Consider the following 19,035-nt stretch of genomic DNA (forward strand, 5'->3'; position numbering starts at 1 on the left):
AACTCAAATGTTCTATCCCTTTAGACTATTTCTTGAATATTTTTCATTATCCTTATGAAAGACTTGTCACTTTTTTTGAAATGTAGTCGTTACTGGAGAGTATTCAGAAAATAATAATGACTATGGGTATAAATTTCAGATAAAGATCTGTCTAATGATTTTTGGGTATTTGACATCAGTGGAATAATTGACTTGGGGATGTACATATATCCTGAGTGGGTAAGGGAGGCTGTACATGAGATCAATATTTCTAAGCTTTTTCCTGTGAATACACACTAAATGTAACTGACAGGAATGGGATGAGGACTCCGGTTGGCAGAGCAGTGAATACCAAATTCTATTAATCTTACATGGACTACATTTGACAAGCAGTTTTATAGATAGCCATTCTGGTGATGCAAATAGTAATTTAGGGTAACTGCATAGAAAATAAAGCTGCAGTGATTTAATACATTTAATCTTATTTTAGACATTCAGGAAATAGAGAGACTTGGTAAAATTTCATGCTGGAATTAAAAGTTCTAGTTTTTGGTATTTTGGAGAAAAGGGAAAGAAAAAAAGAAACACCTATAGATTTTACAAAGATAAAAGTAGGACATTTGTATAATCAGTTAAAAACTTTGAGTACTCTGTATAGTATCTATCACTTTGTTTCTTAAAATTCTATGCATTGAAATGTGAGGAAAAAAATGATAAAATTGGTTTGTTTTTTCTTTTTAAACGTATAATAGCTCTTTGGGCTTCCATTGCTCATGTTTTTATATTTCAATTATTCTGATCATTTAAAGTTGTTAATCACTCAAAAGTTCCTGGTTTTGTTTGCATAATGAGCAAGAACATTCAGTCTAGAGCTGTGTAATCAGCCCAGTCTGACAATGTGGTCAAGAGGATTCTAGTTAGATGCCTACTCATGAGGGAAGACATACTGGGTAATGGAAACCAGAGCTTTCAGATTAATATGTTATGGCTTCCCATCTCTTGAAAAAGTCAAGGATTTATTTTTAATTCAAAGAATACTGGAATAGTTTGATCCTGTACACCAACTTTAGAAGATTAGCCTTGGAAAATCAATGTTGTGTTTTCTCTCTTCCCTTCAGGACAAAGTATGTTCCATATGGAACCGCCTCAACTACCTTACCAGGCAGCACCAGGTCTTCATGTATTTTCAGTTTACCTTCTACTATGGAAAGGATCTTTCTTTGAATGTTTATTTTTTTAACCTGAGAAGGCTATATATATGTAGACATATAGAAAGTTATATGTCTATAGGATGGATTGAGCAGCTGCAAATAAAAATAGTAGAAGAAGAGTGGTTTGTGGGAGTTTTACCTTATATACACATATATAATATTTTCCAGTCTGGTTTCAGACCCCGGCATGGCTTGGAGACAGCGTTGGTGTGTATGAAGGATCTTCCTCGAATGAAGGATTTGGGACAACTTTCCATGATGATTATATTAGAGCCTCAGCTGCTTTCGTGTTGGTCATGAGGTGATGCTGAACCGAATGCTTGAACTAGCAAGAGTGGCTGGGATTGCATTGGAGTGTTTCCGTTCATTCCTTCCGGGTAGGTACCAGCTAGTGATGTCGGGTGAAAATGGACATTGAGGGTTTTCCCATATGGAACCCCATGGTTGTCACTCATTCCTCTGTTCATGTTTATTGGGTATGAGAAGACAACTGGACACCTGAAGGTCAGGCAGTGTGACTTGAATGACTGTGTAGAAGGTTATCAGAGTGATTCCAGATTGATGTCGCTCACACATGTTATTTCTGTTTCGTTAGTGTGATGGTGTAGACTAGAATCGAAACCGAGAAAGTGTGATGTGTTGGAAAGTGACAATTTAGGAGGCAATGGTGTGCTTTCTAACTTCTCTAAGTTACAATTTGTTTAAACTGTGGCTATATTTTCTCTAAACAATAATCCACACATGAAAATCCTATTGCAATGTTAGATAGAAATGTTTTATTTTCCTTTCTTCTGTCTATCTGGAGCCTTCTTCCATGTGAATGTTGACTGCTCTCCATGATCTTTCTTGCAGAAGTTGTAGTCAGCTTGTTCACCCTTTTGCCTCAAGCTCTTTTGTGCAAAGTAGCCTGGCAACATGAATAAATATTCTTGAGGGTGATGGCTGATTTTTCTCAGTGAGTGTTTTGCTTTATCTTCACGGAGAGCACTTGACTATTCTAGCCCTATTTTACTAAGAATCAAATTGGGTCATACTTTTAAGGAGTTTCACAGTATAAATGCTATCGATTCATCTCCTTTAACTGCTCAAGCATTTCATGTTTTTAAAGGGCATATGGCAGAGATTCTTCCATTTTGAACTTGTACTTTAGAAACTTGGTGCCTCTTCTTGACTGTTAAATACTTAGTATTATTTTACCTATTTTTCCTTCAAGGTAATGAAAAGCTCAGTGAGAGTTGAACATGGAGGGAGTTCATTAGGTCTAAGAATAGGGTACAAACAAAGAAGAAGAAACACAGTGTATGTGTTTGTAAATATCAGAACTATCTGCTGAAGCAATTTTGACAAAGGGTCAAGAATCTAACGTTTATGTATCAGACACTGAGTGAAGCCGTTTCTTTCTCTTTTATTTTGATTGCAGCTTATTTAATCCTAAAGTGATATTGAGAAGTGTTGTTTCTTAATTTTACTCACGAGGAAATTTATGTTGAGCATTATTTATCTTGCCTAACTTCAGATAGATAAAGGGGAAGAACTAGTATTTGAGTCTGTGTCAGCTAGTTCCAAAGACTGATGTTAGTCTTGAAGTGTGGATCCAAATGGAAAAAGGAAAACAAATGCTCATTAAAAGCCATAACAAATCAAGAAGGAAATGAAAGATGTAGGACTTTACCAGTAAATTCTTTGTTTTGAAATTTTCCACTTTTCTTAAAACTTTGAATAATATAGATGACAAAAGGAACAATTTTAGGATTATCAGAAAATCTGCCATTTAAAAGATGAAGCACTTTTGAATTTCAGATTTTATCTCTTTGTTTGGACATTTGTTCATTTTCTGTTTTGAAAATGAAGTAATGATACCCCAAGTTGAATTGTAGGAAACTAAGGATAAGTGCATGGAAGTCAAGCAGGTAGCTAGTAATTATCTCAGGACAGATAGTATTTGAAGACTAATACCAGGTGTTATTGTTAGCACGCTATTTTTAAAAAAGATGTCTGTAAAACATTTCTGTGTGGAACTTTAGCTTTCCATTATAACACACTTATGACTGAAGATGTGGTGAACTTTTTTGTGTAGTTTAAATGGTAATATAGCTGGATTTTAGTAAGTAGTTGATTTCATCTTTAGATGACATTTAGATCGATATTATCAGTTTCCTTTTTTCATATTGATTGGCAAGTGTCTCTTACTGTTAAATGAATTTCCTGGATAGCCAGAGAGACTGCTGTTGTTTCTTTGCTCATAAACTGTCATTTGGAGGTAGAAAGGTCCTGTATAATATATTGAAGAAGTTACTGTTATGCTAATTTAACACGTCATTATTATTTTAATGGACATTTAAAAATAGCCCCCTCCTGTAACAAAGGATGTGAAACTCTTTAAATTATTTTCAGCTTCAATGTTGTGTTTTACCTAGGAGCAATTCACGAGGTAACAGTCATTATTGAATTCAGAACCTTAATATTTCCTGACTTAGCTTAAGTGAAATATTGATTTCATGGAATTAGGTGGCAGGTGTATCGAAGAACTATTTCCTGAAAGCTTTTAAGTGGCTATATAAAACCTCAAGAATATTAATTCATGCTAAATGAGTAGGTTGGAGTTGTGCTTACTTAATGAGATGTTTGCCAAAATGTCCAAAGGACATGATATGCCAAGTTTTGTTTTTAGAAACGTTGACAAATGAAGGCAGAACATTTCTATTACCATTACATAAATATAGATAGTTCCCTATAGTTTCAGCAACTATTTAATCAGTTTCCATCTAGTGTGTCAAATAAATGATGTTCCAGATTTAAAATAAATTTACCCGATTTATTTCTTTGGCTACCAGTTTTCTGTATTTTTACCCCATTTTGTTGCCGGAGTTTTTGTCTGGTGTTCCTAGGTGAAACATTGATATTGCTGTGAAATAATATGCGGGAAATCTTGCTTTGTCTAAAGATACATTTCTCCCATGGGTCATCAATATGCGCATTTTTTTCCTAAAGAAGATGTTTATTTCTGTAAAACAGAGGTAATACATAAATATCAATATAGTAACATGTATATGTAATTTTCTAGTTTTCAAAAACTATTAGCTTAAAATGGTTATTTATTCTCTTTTTTTAACATTTGCATTGATTTAACCATTGTCTTTATTTTACTGCTTCTTTATTTTTGAAGAATATTAATATGGCTTACAGCAAAATAGCATTTCTGCAAGTTCTGCTTCTACTGTAATGTCTCTTATGATTCATATTTCCCTGAGGGTAATATTAAACCAAGAACAAGGTTTATTAAATTACTTTTAGGTCCGACTAGTGGATTTTTGAATGTATTTTTAATTGTCAAGTACTGTATTTGAGGAAGAGAAGGTTGCTCTATTTAATTGGGATTTTTGTGTGTGTTTTCTATTCTCAAATCATATATATTTTTAATAGGACAATGTAGGCCCTCTATAAAATTTTAAACTCTATATTTAATTTTTGACCATGTTTTATGCCATCCCAAGTAACTATGATGTTTTAATTTTACAAAGTTTTTATTGCATAAAGTTATATTAAAATTTATAGCACCACTTCTGATCAAAGAACATATTTACCTATGATTAAATTACCTTAAAAATTAAAGTGGACAAAGAGGAAGAAGATGTAAGAAAACTAAATTAACATTTGTCTTGTTATATGAATGCCAAATTTAATAGTCATAGTCAGTTTACTTTTAAACATTTTAATCAAACATTTAAAGGTAAAATTTTTCCAAAGCCATCAAGACTGAGCAGAATTCTTTTAACATTCTGCTGATTAAGGAATTTCTGATAAATAGTTCCAGAGTCTTTTGCAGAAAAGGGGTAGGAAGATGACTCTGAAATGAAGTAATGGACAGGGAACTCTGTTTTCTGAGCTAAAAAAAAAAAAAAGTCTTTAAGATAATAAATGTTTATTGGGCATATGGTTTGTTAATTGTGTTCTATATGTTGGAGGATTAAAAAGAGGAAAAACATTTAAATGTAAAATATATCATTGGAAAATTGGGAAATTTTTGGATCTATCATTTAGGGAAATTTTTTTTTTTTTTTGGCTTCTTTGGGTCACACCCAGCGATGCTCAGGGGTTACTCCTGGCTCTGCACTCAGGAATTGCTCCTGGCAGTGCTTGGGGGACCATATGGGATGCCGGGGATCGAACCCGGGTCGGCCGTGTGCAAGGCAAATGCCCTACCCGCTGTGCTATCACTCCGGCCCCATCATTTAGGTAAAATTTTGAGAGAGAAATTACTTTTCACATCTAAAAACTGTAAAATAAGCCTTAAAAGAGGAACATAATTGACTTTATAAAATTTTCTATGTCTTCATATCAAAACCAAAATATTACAGTGAAATTGGAGAAAAAATTATTAATTTTTTATAATTATACTAGAGGTATTATATAAAGTGGTAGTTAAAGCAATTATGGGGAAAATGATGTCTTGAAAGCAGTATGGTCAAAGGATATGAACATAGGCCTTTCTGGTGCATAAAACAAAGTAATAAATATAGCTCTACTTGTAATCACAGACATATAAAGTAAAATAACCCATTGAATATTATTTTCTAGCTTACTTAACAAATCAGTTTATTTAACTTATCTTCATTTTAAATGATGTTTCTTATACATTATGGGTCCAAGAGGAAATTAAAACAACCTATTTAAGAGGACAGTTGATATTCACAAAAGGTCTTTGCAAAACATATCTATGAATTAATATTGACACTTCTTCAAGCCTATCTCAAAGCATTATTGAATATGAAAAAAAGTGTTACATACACTAAAATACTTCTATCAATACTGTTTTAGTTACAAAACAAGATACATAATCTAAATGTTAGCATTCTTATATCAGTGTTTCTTAAATTTCAGCTAAAGTTAGAATCTTTGGAAATATTTCAGAAAAGTGATGGTTCCTGGCTCTATCCAAATATTATTTTTTAATGTTTGGTATTGACTCAGAATTTCCATTTAAACAAAACTCCCCCTCACATTAAATTTCAGCTAGATTTAAAAATATAACAGACTTGAAACAAGTTGATAGAATATTTTAAATTATTTTATATGATATATATGATGGGATAAATTATATATTATAAAATTAAATACTGAATTCAAATATTTAAGTAAATTTTTTTTTCTAAAAAAGCTAAAAGGAAATATAATTTTTTTAAAAGAATCTGGAAGTTTGAATACTTTTAAATCTTCAGTTGGCAGATACTTAGTAATGTTCTTGTTTAAAAAATAAGAACTTAAAAAAAAAAACTCCTTTAAAATAAGTTCCCACTGGCAAGATTTTCTAGATAATTTTCTGTTATAGGCTACTCCTATGTATGAATGTTGAGACTTATTCTAGCTTCTATAATAATCATATTCTAAAGTTAAGATTATGACTTAAATTTTTATAAGACCCTTCATAGGAATAATAAAACCCTTTATAGAAATCTTTCATTTTTTCAATCTCAAAAACATTTTCTCCTATAGTTAACTTTTGGAATATAATCAACCAAGTCATGAATTTTCTCTATTAATATTATTTGTAAGTGCCTATTCGCTTTTACTTATTTATTTATTGTCTTTTGGGGTCATGCCTGGGGATGCTGAGGGATCACTTCTCACTCTGCACTAGGGAATTACTCCTGGCAGTGCTCAGGGGACTATCTGGGATGCCAGGAATCCAACCGAGGTCGGCCACATGCAAGTCGAGCACTCTACCCACTATACTCTCACTCAAGTTTTTACTTTTTCATAAAGAACCTTCTACATGCCTTTGGCTTACCAGAGGTTATTACCCAAGCAGTAATTCTGAATCATGTTATGTTAAAATGCATGTATTTACTAGAGTACGTGGAATACTTTCACTTATGTTGAAACAAATTAAAGGCAATAAATATAGTTTGACATATTTTTGATAATTTTGATTTTTGATAATTTGATAATTTTATTTTTTTTCATTTTGGGGGCCATGTTAATATAAATAGGAAAATCTCTGAAAGCAAATATAATAGTTTTTAAAAATATATTGTGATATAATGAGTGGGATGGGGAAAGATGGCCTTTATGTTTGACTCAGTTTCATATTTTATTATAATTTTTCTGTGTATGGATTGGTCTAGAAAATTATGTTTAAATATAGATTCACTGTATCACTGTCATCCCCTTGCTTAAGCGGGCACCACTTTTCCATTGCGGGACTTCTTGTTACTGTTTTTGGCATATCAAATATACCACGGGTAGCTTGCCAGGCTCTGCCATGCAGGTGTGATACTCTCCATAGCTTGCTGGGCTCTCTGAGAGGGGCAGAGGAATCAAACGTGGGTCGGCCGCGTGCAAGGCAAACTCCCTACTGGCTGTGCTATCATTCCAGCCCTTAAATATAAATTGAAATAGGGAATAATCTAGTGAAACTAAAGAGAAATAAATTAAGTAAAGTAGCAAGAAAACTCAGTAATAAACCTTTTCTTTCTGTTTTGAAAAAAAATTGAAGCTACCAAGATATACCATATACCAACAAACTCCGCTGAAGTAAACACTATTTGCTTCATATTCGCTTTAAGTAAAGACTAGCTGAAACAAGTTAAGAGTTCCTTTGATTTTCTTCTCATTGTCCTCGAAGCTATAGCATAAACTTACTGTATATTTGTACACTATAGAATTTTATCACTGGGCTGGAGAGTAGATAGTAGAGAAGGTAAGGTGCTTGCCTTGCATGAGGTCAACTCAAGTTCAAATTCTCAGTACCACATAGCATCCCCTGTGCATTACCACAGGTCACTTCTGAGCATAGAACCAGGTATAGTCCCTGAAAAACCCTGGATCTGTCCCCCGCCTTCCCCAAAAGAGAAAATAAATAAATAAATTGAAACAAGAATTTTGCCATTAAAAATGAATACACAGAGGCTGGAGAGATAGTACAGCAGACAGAGTGTTTGCTTTGCATGCATCTGACCCAGGTTCAATCCCCGGTACCCTGTATGGTCTCTCAAGCCTGCCAGGAGTGATCCCTGAGCACAGAGCCAGTAGCAGTCCCTGAGCATAGTTGAGTATGGCCCCAAAAATGACAAACAAAATTATATAGGTAAATATGTATGTACCTGTAAATTCTTAATGAGTACTTGATATTTATTTTCTAGTAAAGCAACGATGTCTCCTTGTGAACGTGAATGAGTTTTTCTGGGTCTGTACCAAGTACAATTGTTGATCTGTAGAGTATACATTCTTGGTTTTATCACCAGTTATTGTCGCATGTCTTTCCAAGTCAGTGTGTCAGTTTATAGTCTCACTAGAGTATAGATTATTTTCTGTATAGAGCATCTTTTATTCAGAGAGTAGAATAGTGCCTGTTTCTGGACAAAACTCAACCAGTATTTTTTATGGCTAGATTTCCAATATTGTTCTGCTTTGTAAATTGTGAAATGTTGCTCTATCAACATTTCCTGAACATTTTCTGAGAGTCCTGGGGCAATACAAGCCTAACGAAGACAGCTGGTTGCCAAAGCTATGAAATGGTGTTAGCTGCACGTTGTTCTGAGGATGGGCTGTAATGCCACAGAAGTTCACGAGCCATCATTATCAACTGGAGAGGGGAATTAGTAGTTTTTTGGGGGTGAAGACAAGGGGCCCTTGATTAGATGAAGAAAGTGTGAAGGCAAGCAGCACAGCAATGAACAGTAATCCAAGAGTTGAACTATTATAAATTGCTCTTAAAGCCATAACTGAAAGGGATTAGTAGAACTTTAAAACATACCCATTTTAAACTCATCATTTTCTAGGTAAGAAATTGAGACCTAGAAAAATGAGGTCATTCTGTAGAAGTCATTTGGCATCTTTACTAGTCATGTCAAAATAAAATAAGCATGGAATTCATTACTTTAACTTGGACATCTGATAGGTTGATCCTACCATAACTAGACAATGCAGGAGTTCAAGTGATATTGTTTTCATATTCTACCCCACACCTTTACTTTCCATTTTTTTTATTCTTTCTTTGATTATACTTATTCTGAAGGGGTTCTATTTCTTTTGGGGATAGAGCTGGGTGCCATCTAATCATTTTTGTACTATTACATCTTATATTCCTTCTGAAAAAAATATCTGTGCGCTGTTTTTACTTTTGTGTTAGTTCTCCCCAAAATTCTCAAATGTCTACTGTTTAATCAGACAATTTAATATGGCTCGCCTTCCTGTGGGAAAATTGGGGCCATTGCATTGATAACTGAACTGGAATCATATTACTAAAGGGGAAAAATGCCCTAAGGGAAAGGATAAGAAATTCACTGTAGCCTCTGGTCATAGAAGGGTTCAACACAGGTGACTGCAGACATGAGTTTAATAGATTATTGATGATGGTTCATTGCAGAAGCTTTATGTCCCCAAATCCATGTTTGTAAATGCTTTCATAGCAGTCATTAAACTCATTTCAACAAATACCCTTTGAGTTGTTTGGCACTGCATGCCATGCAATACAAACTTAAATATGTGTCTGTCTGCTATGGGAAGCTCAGACTTGGGAATAGTCATGGAATGTAAAGTGGAAGCATAAACAATTTTGATGAAAAGAGAGGAGAGAGATGCAAACTGTTGAGATTGTAATTGGGGAAAGCAGATCTGTGATCACTAGACTACATGTGGTAGATAAACATGTTTGCTTTTGAATGGTAAAATGAAGCTAGAAAAGTTAGGTGATTACAGTTAGAGTGCAAGCCAAGACAAGGAGGTGGGGTTGGATTTAGTGATTCAGTGAGTTGGATCAGAATGGAAGAAAGGGATCTACGAATTAAGAGAGCCAGCTGAGGGTTAGAAAAGATAAAAATTCGGTAGGTGTCAAGTGTTTTTGTAAAGGATGTTATATTGGTTTGAAGAATTTGTGTTTTATTTGGTGTAGAGAGCGGAAACCAATGATTTGATGCATACATACATATATAAAATCCAGGGTATTTTATATACTGATGGCTTGAGGAGATTAAGCAGTGTGTTGTAATTTTTTTTTTTTTTTTGGCTTTTTGGGTCACACCCGGCGATGCTCACGGGTTATTCTTGGCTCATGCACTCAGAAATTACTCCTGGCGGTGCTTGGGGGACCATATGGAATGCTGGGAATTGAACCCGGGTCGGCCGAGTGCAAGGCAAACGCCCTACCCGCTGTGCTATTGCTCCAGCCCCGTGTTGTAATTTTTTTATTGTAACGTTGTTCTGTCAGTAATGCATAAGCTGAATGTGGGCTGAGAAATACGAAGGCAAGGTATGAGGTTGTTGAGCTATCTTTTGACACACAGGTTCTTTGATGAGGTAAATATTAAATTGTATGGTAAAGTTTGTTGAGGCAGTTTAATTTGAAAATTATGAGAAAGCTTTAATGCAGGGTGATTAGAAGGAGGGCGATACCCTGTCACTGAATAAAAGAAAAAGGGAGTCAAGAAGAAGATTAAATGGTAGAGAAAATAATATACATTTCATTGCTATTTGAAGTATCTAGCATTTCATAATTTACTACATTGCATTATTTTTCATAGTTTTATATACCTTTTAAATAATTTTTAAAGCATTTGACCAATAAAATCAAATATTCCTGTGAAATTAGCGTTAGGTACAGTTTTTCTAACAACTAACATAGTTGGGAATTTTTCCTAGTATGTTTCTTGTCATATAGTAATAGGTATTGCAAAATATTGTGATGGGAAGATTCTTTGGCTATGTATTCTTAGGAAACACTTAGTTAAGTAGGTTTCTTGACTAAGTAGGATTTTTCAACAACATTAGTACATATTTGGTGAGTTTGCAAAAAGAAGAATGCGGTATGCTGATGTTCCAAAACTCATTTGAAACTTATTTTTTTAAATATCACTTAGGTCTAATACCCCAGAGAGCACATCTTAGAAATGCTGATGAAAATGCTGCGGTATTGGCCATTAGAAACAAGACAGGAGTGTATGAATAGCTACAGTAGAATAGAGACATTTACATTTTTATATGAGACATTTATCATACGGATTCAATTACAATGCCTTTTTTATATGAGATATAAAATGAAATACACCTTATGAAATTAACTAGTTTTGTTTCAGAGGATATATACCTAGGACTTAAATAAAACCATTCTTTGAGATTGCAGTGGTGGAAAAATAGTATTTAGTCCTGAAGACCACCAGTGGGCATTGGTGGTGGCCCCTACATGTGGACTGGGGAAATATCTCACAAGCACCACTGATACTCAGTCCCCATCCACACCCCCAAACTCTGACACTGCATGGGTTATGTCTGGGGGTGGGGAGAATGTTTGCACACTATCATATCTCAGTCGGTTCCTTGGAATAAACTAAGGATAACATTTAAATTCCAAATGTTATTTTTTTCTTGTCATACAACATGCCTCAAGGCTTTTTTTCATCTGAGTCTCTTGTCCTTTACCAAAATATCTATTCAGAGATTTCAGTTCAATCTAGACTGCATTTTTGTTATGTACCAAGTGCTGTCAGAATATAAATTTATTTCAAGATTAGGTCAATGCATATGATGTGCTTAAGAAACTGTTGGATTGTTTTTATTCTTTGGCTGTACAATTCTATGGAGAGACATCTCAGTTGTGGGTGTGAATTCTCTACTATCTTCTCTCAAATTCTTTAGTTTTGACAGATAACCAACAGCATCATCTTATGGGGTCCAGGTGTTATTTTTAAAATAATATTTGAAATCTACTTTTGGAGTCCTTGTTACCAGTAATTTGAGTGAAAATAGAGCCAACAGTCATAGCTTAGCTTTTCTTTGTGTGTTTCCTTCATGAAACAAATAATCATTTTTAAGTCTCCATTTTTGTCTATTTGATAGTGTTTCTCTGAACACATATATAACACTTTTGTTTAATGCTCTCGAGTATATACTTAGAACTGGAATGTTGAAATACACGGTAGCTCTGTATTTAACCTTCTCAAGAGATATCAGACTATTTCCCAAAATTCCTCAGCCATTTTACATACCCACTAGCAGAGTATGAGGATTCCTATTTCTGCACATTCTTACCTATACCGCCACATCATTTACTATTTGCATTTTAAAAATTATTATGATCTTTATGGATATGAAGAGGTTATTTCATTCTGGTATGGAACGGTTGGGTTTGGGGTCATGCCTGGGTTTGGGGCTCAGCTCTGTTCTTAGGGATTATACCCAGCTGTGCTCAGGAATCCGTGTGGTTTGGGGATCGAACCTGGGCCTCCCACATGCATGCAAAGCATGCACTCAGCCCTTTGAGCTTTCTGGTCCTCATTATAATTTTGAGCATCATTTCATATCCTTATTGGCTATTTGTACTTTGTCTTTGCTGAATTGGCTCTTGTGGAAGATTGTTGGATCTTGTGGAAGGTCTTGTGGAACACACTTGGTAATGTTCAGGTTTATGCTCAGGCTGACTCCTGGTTCTGAGCTCGGGGATCCCTTTGGGTGGGCTCAAGGGACTGTATGCAGTGGTGGGAGCACATGGTTAGCCACATGCAAGGCAAGCACCTTACACCCTGTACTATCTCTCTGGCCCCAAACTCTATTTAGATCCTTTTCCCATTTTTAAAATTGGATTGTCTTTTCATTTTTGAGTTGTAAGAATTCTATGAACTGGAGTGATAGCACAGCTGGTAGGGCATTTGCCTTGCACATGGCCGACCTGGGTTCGATTCCTCTGTCCCTCTCGGAGAGCCCAGCAAGCTACTGAGAGTATCCTGTCCACACAGCAGGGCCTGACAAGCTGCACATGGTGTATTTGTTATGCCAAAAACAGTAACAACAAGTCTCAGAATGGAGATGTTACTGGTGCCCTCTTGAGCAAATCGATGAACAATAGATGACAGTGCTACAGTGCTAAGTTTCCAAGGTTAATTAAATTGAGGAGTCAACTTTAAGTAGAGAATGTGGGATATTAGGAAGAATATGGGTTCTGGAACCAGCATAGATTTATTTCAGCTAGATCATGTAGTTTTTATTTGATTGCATTGAGGTTTTTAACCTCTCAGCAGTTCTAACTGATATGCTGAGAATCAGACTTACATTATATGCTGGTTCATGAGAAACAGTAAAAGTTGTGAAAGCCCTTTCCACATTATGAGATGTTCAGTAAGTGGTTAATTTAGTAATATTTATTATTATAATTCTTCACTACTTTCACTTTATTTCCAATATCTCTCACATGTGAAAGACTATGGAATGGGAATATAGGTACTGCCATATAGTTACTTAGTTTTTCTAGTGGAGAGAAAATTAAATTAGATAAAAAAATTTCCTGAAGCAATTCTTTACATTACCGATGAACTATTTAAATTTTCCAGTTATCATTTTTGTAGCTCTAGATTTGGGTTAGAGTAGTAGTGATGTTCATATTACAGAATAAGAATAATAGCTAGCACTTTTAAAACATTTATCGTATATCAAAGTTCTAAGCAGTTTATGTGTTTTAATTCAAAAATATTTAGAATAATCCCCTGTGAAATGTTGACTTTTATTATTCACATTATGTAGTTGAAGAACCTGAGACCCAGGACGTTGAATTCTTAATCACACAGCTGGTAAAAGAGTTAGCTCTAGAAGTTTTGGCTGACTGGCTCTGGAGACCACTGAGCCATATTCCTTACATCGATTGTCTTTCTGAGTATAGCAGCGGAAATATATTATGTCACGCTGTGCATAGTTGTAGAAAAACAATTGCCCAGTATTTGTTCATTGCACTGACACATTCTTTCTTGATATCAGTTATGAAAGAAAACCATCTCACATCTTATATAGAATTACAGGTCTTTAAAATGATAATTTAGTTGATATGATTTACACATTTGTAGGACTATTTCATAATTTCCATATAGGTGCATTTTTCAACAATACTAAGAAAACTTTTGGCCTTATTTTCCTATTTTGGAATTACTTTATCTTAACATAAAAAGTGAATTTTGTGCAGATGCTATATGAATTTGTATATACTATTTGTAATATCTTAGGTACTATCTATAAAGTGGACAAAAGATCTAAACTCAAAAGTCTGTTTATGGTCTAAGAATATCTTTTAATGATGTCCATGCTATCAAAGACACATTTTTCATTTTGAAGTCTGAAATGCTCTCTAAATTTAAGAAATTATACAAGATATGTTCTTTGGTAACATTTTCTTATAGCAGTATCCCCATCTAATAAAAGACTACTAGCATTATATTTATAACATTATCTTATGGACATATTGAACATTGAAAATAATCTTCATATTCTTCACAGAAAAATGTAATTTTCTTTTACATTTGACCCACTGATTATTTTTATTTTTATAATTTTAAGGGTTTAGTCTTTGTTATTACTCATATGTCAGTGCTCATTACATATTTCAATTCTCAGCAGAACTGTGGTCCTCTAAGTTTGGGAAACTGGTCTTCAAACTAAATTTTCAAAATTGCTGACAGTAATTTTTTGGTTGCTTTTATGTGCTGGGATTATTCAGAAAATGTATTATGAAGGACTGTCAGTCATTTAAAGGACTTTTTTCTCAAGAGGAATAAGTTAGCTTGATTTTGGGGAAGTGGCTGTTAGTCATCTAGGTTACTGATTTGTTTGATATATAGGCATTGTGCATCAGTATTTAGGAGTATTTGTCATTTACTGATAGAATTAGTTTAATTCTCTGTTTTTAAGGATGTGGCCATTTAAATGCATAAATAGTTAAATTTCACTGTGTGTTATTAATTTTTTATAGTTTAAAAGGCTTTTTTTGTTTGTATGAAATTGACACATGTAGAGTTAAATGCACAGTTTAATATTCTCATAGTGACCTCAAAGATCAGATTTGAGAACAAAAGTATTACCTAAAGTATCAGCTGAAATACCCCAAATGATTGATTTCCTCTTATCTTTTATAATTAAGATACTTCCATAAGCTATCATCCCTTAAAAGCTATTATAATACTTATTTTGAAAAGGGAGTGAACATATAATTGTTTTTATTAATTTATATTAATAGTCCTTATCACAATAACTAATAATGCAATTTAATGATTACTTCTTAAATTTGTTGAACTTTAGACCTACATTGTTCTGGTCTAATTACTTAATATTCCATTATTAATACTCTTTATTTAATATTTGAAGTATGAGAAATAGCTTTCATCCAACATTTTTAATTAATAAGTAGTGAAAGACTTGAACTAATTAAATCTTAAAAGCATTATTAATTTATATATTAAGGAATGAAGGACCTCAATTATGATGTTTTCTTTATCAAGTCTACATTTATTCTTCTAATTACATTCCCCAGGTATTCTTCTAGATTTTAAAAACTATTAAAATGGGACGTACGTTCCCTCCATTAAATGTACCCTATTAGTTAAATGTTATGTATTCTGTCAGCAATTTGATGTGATAAAGCAATGGTTTTTATGTAGTTCACATGGCACTGGGGCTCTGCAACATATCTCTGGGGGTTCTTTGATGTCTAGACAGTTTAAATTATGCCTGCTCTCCTGCCTTGGAATTCCACCCCTGTTATGCTTCAGGGGGTATGGGAAATGAAAACAAACCAGAAGGGCTCCACAGAGCAGCATGGAGCAGGAAAACAGACGAGTAGAATCAGCTGTATGTCCACCCTGGCAGGTGTATAGGAGAGGCCCAGTTCTTGGGAATGAAGGAAAGAAATGGGCACAGATACTCTCTTGTTTACTTATTTCTCATTACTTTATTATATAAAAATGCATGTGTTACTTTGACGCAATGAAAACATAGAAGTATTAACAAAGAAGGTCAAAATTGCATTCTCATAACAGTTCCCCAGATTGTTCTTCCTCATGAGCAGCCAAATCTCTGTTTAGTATTTCTCATGCATTGCTCTATTGACTATGATAGTAAGATACAGAATTCTGTTGTAAGTTGTAAAACTAACTTTCTTTTCTTTTTTCCTCTTTTTTTGGGGGTTCCCTTTTATATATCGGATGCCACGGTTCTTCTACTCATCTTTTTAGAAAGTAAGTAATTTGAAAATTTAAAAGTATTTTTGTGACATCAGTGTTTCATTGTTTTATATCTATATACAGATATATTTTTTGTTAAAGAATGAATTATTAGCCTATAAATTCTGATTGAGATTATAAGCCTTTGAGAGGAAACATTTTTTTAATTGGAGGTAAAAATGTCAGAAGGAAATGGAGAATGTGTTAACATTATTAAAAATATAAGCCTTTAATGTTTACTTTCCTCAACTTTTCTCATACATAACTTCAAGTGATTAACTTGAAATTAATCACTGCCATATATGATTCAGATGTACCCGCATATATGTCTTTATCAGCAAGCCAAGATGTACTGTTTGATCAATTTTTATAAAATAAAATAACAAAATTATGTAGCATGCTTTCATTCTTCAGTAATAAAGATATTAATTTCTTCAGGAAAAGTATTCCAAATTTTCTAAATTTTATGAAATTGTTGAGAATAATAGCAATAAGTCGGTGGTATGAAAGATAAGTTTTCCAAATATGTTTCCTGCTAATATTCTACAGTGGATGATATAGCTACTTTTTAATAGGCACTTAGCTCTTTTGATGCTAATGTTTTATTGTTTTTAAAGAAAATGAACCATATAATTAATTTTTCTCTAAAGAAATGTAAGTGATATGCTTAAAGCAGTGACTAGTTCAGCCAGTTACTTGAGTTGTAAAATTTGCATTTGTTTGCAGAATTTTAATTCTTTTAAAATGCAAATGTTATGCAGTTTTGAAGTAAAACAAATTTTGTATTTTGTCTTAGGAAAGATTTGGAAAAATTATAGTGCTCGCAGTTGGAAATTTATTATATTATTTTGAGTTTCATAGTTTTAAATATTTCTATAATAAATATTAAGTTTATTGACTTATTACACAGTATAACTTAATAGTATATTCATGCTTAACTGAGCTTATTTATGAAGCTGAGTGCCTATAACATATTTACAACAAGCATAGAATTAAACTGGTATTTAATTGTCAATTTGTCTTCTACAATTATCTTGCTTTACTGTACCTTAGAATGGAAATGTAAATTACTGGGTGTTAAATTATATTTGTTCAGGTTTATTTTAGTTGTTTTAAAATCTGTGTAGTCTTTAATAGTCTTAATTCTGAATTCTGGAGTTGTGCCTTTTAATTTAAGGATAAAGAACAAGGAGAATGTATGAGGTTTAATATTAGCTGGGCTGTATTATTAAGTTGTAGTTCTTAAAGTTGACATTGTATCATTTATAGGATTCATTTTACTTGTACTGTTAACAACTTCTTGCCAACTCCCTATATAAAGTTGGTATTTCTGTCAGTCTTACTAAATTGCAGCACCACAAATGTGTCATAATAATAACCATCTTCAAATTGTCTATTCAGTCTGAGGAGAGTACTGATGAAATGGTAAAATGTACATACATATATATAGAAGTGATTTACTGTAACATGTATAACATTATTTAAAATTTATTCATGAGCAGACATTTCTGGGGAAATGAATATATTTTACTTTACAAAGTATGCCTGTGCCTGGTCCACTTATCAGCAAAGCATCTTTTGAAGAAAAAATATAATAAAATGAGATCTCCAAGTTTGTAGATGCTTCATGGGCAAAGATGTTACATAAATACACAGTATTATTTCCATATGTACTTTAGTGTTATAACTGCTTTGTTCATGAAAAGTTTGTATTAAGGCTCCTGCTTCTTGTTAAACCTGATGGAATCATATTGACGTGTTGGCACAGAAAAGCTGCTTCTTAAAATAATACAATCTTATTATTAATATAATGCTTACAAACCCTTTTGACCATGATACACATACATGCTGACTTGTACTGTTAAGTATATTATATTGGCAACTCAGCAAATTTGACTCTTTTGTTTCACCAGTAAGTTTTCTTTCTCCTAAGTGAAGTAACATTAGAATTCTTTTTTAGTCACATAAAATTATGTTTCTGTCTTAAAAATTCAAACTTGAAAGTTTCATATGCTGAAGTTTCCCTTGTCCCATAATATTTTAGATCATACACTTAACTCTTAGAGGTGAGTAGAATAGAGTTGGACTTTTAATGAATAGTGGTTCAGCCCAGTATTGATATTCTTAATATATTATAGTACGTATGACAACATAACTAATAGAAAGTGCTAATTCTAGTTCTAAATTCTAGTCTTTAACCTATTAGCTTGTAAATAAAACACAAAAAGTGTAGATTCTATAATCTACCCTAGAAATACATGCATATTATATATTTCATAAACACCTTTATGAGTGCATAAATACATTTTAGTGATGTTTGTAAATATCTGTTTTGATAATTTTAATCATTGGTATTATTTTTTTAAAAACTCAGTTGATTTCATAATTTACTCACTTTCATCATTATAACAGAGCATAGTATTAGCTGGGCAGAATTCCCAAACACTTCTTTATTTGACAAATCTGAGTAAGTAAATGTCATTGTAGAAACTGTGTAAGAAATATAAGTAGAGATAGAGATATAGAGATTTTTATTTGGCCATCTGAGAAATGCAGTCCTATAACTTAAGTACTTGTAATTTCAAATCAGTTGCTTCCTCATTTCCCATTATTCTTTTGTTGCTATTCAACCTATAGGATGGAGCTGTCCTTGAACTTGGTGTTTTTGATCATTCAAGTGCAACCATCAAGTTGTCTGTAATATTTTAAAACTGAGGCTTCATAGCATTATTTTTTAGATCATACCACTTAAACATTTGGTCTTGGGTTTCTTTGAAATACAGTGTTGGTTGCTTTATGAATAGAAAGATAATTTCAATTCAGGAGACTTTTTGCCTGAAGCCTATAAGACAGATGCATCTGATTAACTTTGG

At 33.2% G+C, this 19,035-nt stretch overlaps 1 protein-coding gene across 1 annotated transcript in view; it reads left to right on the plus strand.

Moving 5' to 3' along the window:
• Positions 1-19,035, plus strand: part of ASXL3 (ASXL transcriptional regulator 3) — a 175,980-nt gene that overhangs the window by 47,649 nt on the left and 109,296 nt on the right. The gene's annotated exons all lie outside the window — the stretch shown is intronic.

Source organism: Sorex araneus, chromosome 2, assembly GCF_027595985.1.
Source record: "Sorex araneus isolate mSorAra2 chromosome 2, mSorAra2.pri, whole genome shotgun sequence".
Taxonomy (NCBI): domain Eukaryota; kingdom Metazoa; phylum Chordata; class Mammalia; order Eulipotyphla; family Soricidae; genus Sorex; species Sorex araneus.